This window comes from Elephantulus edwardii, unplaced genomic scaffold, assembly GCF_000299155.1.
Source record: "Elephantulus edwardii isolate Elephantulus edwardi_28Jun2011 unplaced genomic scaffold, EleEdw1.0 scaffold00057, whole genome shotgun sequence".
Classification (NCBI taxonomy): domain Eukaryota; kingdom Metazoa; phylum Chordata; class Mammalia; order Macroscelidea; family Macroscelididae; genus Elephantulus; species Elephantulus edwardii.
Window position 1 is genome coordinate 12,698,541 of NW_006399807.1, and position 6,319 is coordinate 12,704,859.

The following is a 6,319-nucleotide window of genomic DNA, read 5'->3' on the forward strand; positions in this document are numbered from 1 at the left end:
TTGGTATTGGTGTTTTTCTTGTATTTCTGAGTCACAACTTTCTAGTTCTTACTTGAAGAGGCCCCTGGACCTCCTTTGGAAATCATCCCCTTGACACCTACTAGCAGCTTTCCTCAGAGCAATTGATCTTTTGATTTCTTGGCTTCCGGTGCCAAGAGTGTTGATCATGGATTTGAGCAAGCTGAAATGTTAATAACCTCAATCTCTTTTGCATCAAACATGGTGCTGCCAATTTGCCAGTGGTGAGAATCTGTCTTTTTGATGTTGAACTTCACTCCATAGTGAAGTCTACAGTCCTTGATCTTCTGCAGTAAACACTTCAGGTCCTCTTCAGTTTTGGAAAGAAAGATTGTGTCATCTGCATATTACAGATTATTGCTGAGTCTTCCTCCAATTCTGATATCACATTGCTCCTCATAAAGTCCAGCCTCCTGAATGGTTTGTTTTACATATAGATTGAAAAGGTATGGAGGCAGGACACATCCCTGATGTGCTCCTTTCCTGATTTTGAACCATACAGTGTTTCCTTGCTCTGTTCTGATGACTTCTTCCTTGTCCAAGTATAAGTTTCACATGAGAACAATCAAGTATTCTGGGATTCCCATTCTTCTCAAAGTTAGCCAAAATTTGTTGTAATCTACACAAATACCTTTGCATAGTCAATGAAACATAGATAGACATTCGTCTGGTACTCTTTGCTTCCAGCCAAGATCCATCTCACATTGGCCTTAATGTGTCTGGTGCCATGACCTCTTCTAAACCCAGCCTATTTTTCTGGTAGTTCTCTTATTGACAGACTGTTCCAGACATTTTTAAAATAATCTTTGCTTCCGTGTGTTATCAGTGATACTGTTTAATAATTTCCACACTCTGTCCAGTCACTCATTTTTTTAGAATGGTATACATACATACAAAATACATACACAAACAGTTGCTTCTGAACTTCCATTGGATTTCAAGGTGGCAAATCTTTTTTAAAGCAGTTTCCCTATATATCTCCTTTTAAGTGACTGCAGGACATGAGTCGCCAAATTTTTGGTTGTTAGTCTAACAAGGAGCTCTGATGATCTGTGGTAAAAAGCTGCTCTGCAATATGAAAAGCACACAGTTCAAATCCACCAAATGCTTCAAGAGAGAAGGAGGGCAGTCTTCTCCCATGCAATTAACTATCTCTGAAACCCTGCTGGAGGGTAAGCTATGGGCTGGTTCCAACTCAAAAGGTATACAATTTACCACTAAGCAATCAGAGTGCCCTTTATATTAATATAGTAAGATATTATCAATGTTAGTAGTAATGTTAAATTTAACACTTACAGGGTGATTGGGGTCCCTAGGTTGGTGGGTGGGGTGGCAAAGGGTCAGGTGTTCAACTATACTAGCTAAAAGGCTGTTTTAACTACACCTTATAACATAAGCCTGGTGATTTGCTTCTGAAAGGCCACAGCCTTGAAAACCCTATGAACAGGCAACTGTACACACACACAGGGCTGCTTTGAATTGAAATTTTCTCAAAAGCAACTAACAACAGACTGCTTCATGCCAGGCATTGTTTTAAGCACTTTACGAAGAAATATAGACTTTGCCATTCTTTCCTTAAGACGTGGCCAGGAAGATTCAGTCCTTGGAGAAAGACATCATGCACAGAGAAGTTAAGGGATGGCACAGGAGAAAGAGTCTCAGGTGAGATGGATTGATGCAGTAACTGGGGCTATGGGGATAGGTGTGTTAGAGTCAGTGAGACTGGCTCAGGATAGGGCAGGCTTCAGAGCTGCTCTACAAGGGTTGCTATGAGTCACAGGCTACTCGATGGCACATAGTAACAACAATTAGGAAATGTAGTCAAGGACCTCTCCAAAATACTGAAGAGCACTAATGTCAATTTGAAGACTTTGGTTTGCCTGACTCAGGCCATGGTCTTCTTAATCACCTGCAATGCATCGGAGAGCTGGACAATGAATAAGAATGGCAGAAGAAGAATTGATTCCTTTGACTTGTGGTGCTGGAGAAGACTACTGAATATCCCATAAGAACATGACCTGAAAAGGATGCAGCCAGAGTACTCCTTGGAGGCAAGGATGAGTCATCTTTCATACTTCATCTTTCATACAAACATACATGTAGCTAGCCAAGGCTATTCCTTCCAAAGAGACTTCTTGCTTGTGAAGATAGAGGGTCAGTGAAGGAGAGGAAGAGTCCCAACTAGATGGATTGACACTATGACTTCAGCAATGGGCTCTAGTGTGTCAGAGATGATGAGGATGTCACAGCATAGGCCAGGCTTCAGGATGGCTGTTCATAGGGTCACTATGAGTTGTACTCAACTCGCTGGTACCTAACAACAACAACGACGACACTACTCAGAAAATAAAAGTTTTAAGTTTTTATCTGTCACATCTATAATCACATTTCCTCATCCCAGAATTTCAGAAACTCTTTAGACAACAAGGGGAAACTTCAGTACAAGGCAGCTGAGATAAGGGGAATAGATAAACCCATTACTAAGTTTAATGTCAACAAAAACTTTAATTGGTTTTAATTGTTGGATATGAAATTATCTGTACATCATTCCTAAGACATTAAGAAAGTTGCCTCTAAATATAAAACTTGAAAGTGCAGATGAATTGGAGGTGGTTGAAATGTGACCAGTGATAAAACAAAATAGAACAAACATACAGGTACTTGAAGCTCTTATATATCCTGTGATTGTCTCATCTCTCCATGAGTCCATTGTCCCACTTACCACACACTTTCTTTTATCTTCTCACTCTTGGGCAATTCTCTTTGAGTAGCTCTCCTCTAACCCTGAACAAGGCAGAATTCCATCTTTCAGATAGAACCGTTCATGTCCTCCAGTCTTTACCAAAAGATTATCCACTTTTAACCTGGCTACTATACTTGCCATTCATAGTCTGCATGTCAAGGATATTTCTATTTTCTTAATTGTGATTTTAAGCAAAGTTTACAGAAATATTGGGTTTTCATTCATTCACTGTTGCATATTTTTTCATCCCTCCTCCTCTCCTTCTGCTCCTCCCATCCACTTTGCAATGCACCTCTTGTTCAAGTTGCTGTTATATGTGTAATACCTAATCATATATTCCTTTGAGACAGTTCTTCCCCTCATCTGTTCCAATGCAGTGTTCATTTATCCATTCTTTTTCTATTCTTCCTCCCCATTTCAGTCCAATTTTGTAACAGTGGTGCTATTCATTATTTGTCCTTTTGTGAGGTATTTCACACAGCATAATGTCTTCTGGGCTCACCCATGTTGTGTAACATTTTATGAGGTCATTGCTTTTCAATGTTACATAATACTTCATTGTGTGAATGTTTTTCTATCCACTCATTTGTTGATGATCACTTGGGTTGCTTCCATCTCTTTGCTATTATGAATAAAGCAGCAATAAACATAAGTGTGCATACACATCTGTTAAAGTTGTAGCTCTCATTTCTTTAGGGTATATTCTCAGTAGTGGATTTGCTGGGTCAAATGGTATTTCTAACTTTTTGAGAAAGTGTCAGACCACCTTCCATAGTGGTTGTACCATTTTATATTCCCACCAGTAGTGAATAAGAGTTCCAATCTCTCCATACTCTCACCATCATTTGTAATTTGTTGCTCTGTTGAATTTTGCTATTGTTGCTGGGGTGAGATGATATCTTATTGTTATTTTGATTTTCATCTCATTGATGGCTAGGGATTTTAAATGTTTCTTCATGTGTTTGCCATCTGAATTTCTTCTTTGGTGAAGTGTCTATTCATATCCTGTGCCCATTTTATGATTGCATTATTTACCTTTTCCTTGTTAAGGTGCTGGGGTATTCTATAAATTTTAGTTATAAATCCTTTATCAGATATAGTATTGTTAAATATTTTTCCCAGTCTGTGGGTTTCCTTGTTACTCTGTTGTTTGTTAATGTGACAAGTTACATTGTTTTTCTTACTTTGAGCCATCTGAAGGATATGCTGTTGTTATGTGCCATAGAGTCAGCTCAGACTCACAGTGACCCTATGTAAAATAGCTCTGAACCTTGTCCTATCCTAAACCAGTCTGTCTCCAACACACCTATCTCCATTACCCCATCCACTGTATCAATCCATTTCCTCTCCTGCACTACCCCTCCACTCTTCCAAGCATAATGTCCTTCTCCAAGGACTGGTCCCTCTTGGCCACATGCCCAAAGTATGTGAAATGGAGATTAAAAATCCTAGCCTCCAAGGAGTAGTTTGGTTTCACCTTCTCCCAGACAGACTTGTTTATTCTTTTGGTGATCTATGGTATGTTAAATTCTATTCTCCAGTACCATTAATCAAAGAATCAATTATTCTTCTGCCATCCTTAGTGATTGTCCAGCTCTCTGACACACAGCAAGTAATTGTGAAGACCATGACCTAGATCAGGCACACCTTAGTCTCGAAACTGACACTGTTACTCTTTAATACTTTGGAGAAGTCCCTGACTGTAGATTTTCCTAATGCAACTTGCCTTTTGACTTCCTAACTTCTGGTGTCAAGAGTGTTGATTGTGGAGTGAAGCAAGCTAAAATGTTTAACAACCTCAATTTTCCCCTCTATCTATCATGGTGCTGCCAGTTGGTCCAGTGGTGAGAATCATTGTCTTCTTGACGTTGAGCTTCAATCATATTGAAGACTACACTCCTTGACTTAATGCAGCAAATGCTTCAGGTCCTCCTCAGTTTCAGCAAGCAGGGTTGTATCCTCTGAATAACACAGATTGCTTATGAGTCAGCCTCCAATCCTGATGCCACATTGCTCCTCATAAAGACTAGCCTTCTGAATGATCTGTTTTGCACATAGATTGAAAGTTATGCAAGCAGGAGGCATCTCTGATGCACTGCTTTCCTGATTTTTAACCATGTGGTGTTATATTGCATCTAAATGTCTTATACTCCATAATTAGACTCCTAAGAGGGTTAAACCAGGCTACTCCTTGGAGGCAAGGATTCTGGGGCTTCATCTGACATACTTTGGACATGTTCTAAGGAGAGATAGGTCTTTGGAGAGGGACATCATGCTGGGTAGAGTAGAGGGACAACGCAGGAGGGGAAGACCCTCTATGAGGTGGATTGATTCAGTGACTGGGGTAATCGGGATGGGTGTGTCAGAGGCAATGCGATTGGCACAGGATAGAGCAGGGTTTAGGGCTGTTGTACATAGGGTCGCTATGAGTCGCAAGCGACTCAATGGCACATAACAAGTCCACCAAGATAGCTGTTTTATGTTGACTTTGTAAATATTTTGGATTTGTGAGCTTGGGGTTGGGGTGCAGGGACAGAGTGGCAGAGGATGACTGATGAGAAAATAAGTATCAAACTATTAGCTGTTTTTTATGTTGACTTTGTAAATATTCTGGATTGATGAGCTTGGGGCAGGCGTGCAGGGGCAAAGTGGCAGACGATGATTGATGAGAAAATAAGTATCAAACTATGTCCAAGATAAAGAAGGAGACTGGGAAAGTATGAGGAAGAAAACTTACAGGGCCCTAATTTGAAAGCAATGCTCTAAAAGCACATTGATATTTTGATTTTCATTGATCCTTACCCTGACCTATTTCTTTGAGGTTCTGTATGTACAGTTTATGTAAAATATATTCAGTGTCTTCTTTAAGACTTGAGTCAAACCAATCCATCAAAGCAGTTCAGTCCAGTTTAGCCTACCTGCTGAACCTCACCTTCCCACCATCCTCATCTACAGCCAGATATGTGAGGTGCCACCTTTGGCATTTCAACCCCTGGAGGCTGCAGCCCCAGCCAAAATCACATAGAGCAGAAGAGCTGCCCAGATGGGTCCACTCAACCACAGACACTGATGTTAGGTACCACTGAATTAATTCTGATTCAAAGCAATCCTGAGCTATGCTCACGATTTCTGCTGCGTGCAAGCCCGTTGCAGTCACTGTGCTGGTCCATCACATTGAGGGTTACCATCTCCTCTGCTGACTCTCTACTCTTCCAAGCATGATGGTCCTTTCCCTGAAACTAGTCCTTTCTAATAACAGATCTAAAGTATGTGAGATGAAGCCTCACCCTTGTAAGTACTAGAGATCCTTGAGTACTACTAAGCCTTAGGATGGTTTGCTAGACAAAAAGTGGTTTTCTATTCCATGCGATTTAGATTTCGAGCCCCACAATATCCCTGAAGCCATGGAGTGCCAGATTCCTGAGCAAGAGTAGGCTAAACAGGGACGTTGCTAGAGGAAGGGAGAGGAGGAGGTTGGGCTGCACAGAGAAGCATTGAAAACAAACTTGCCTATTTGGCCAGGGACCAGTTTTGTTTTTTTGTTTTTTTTTTTAACAT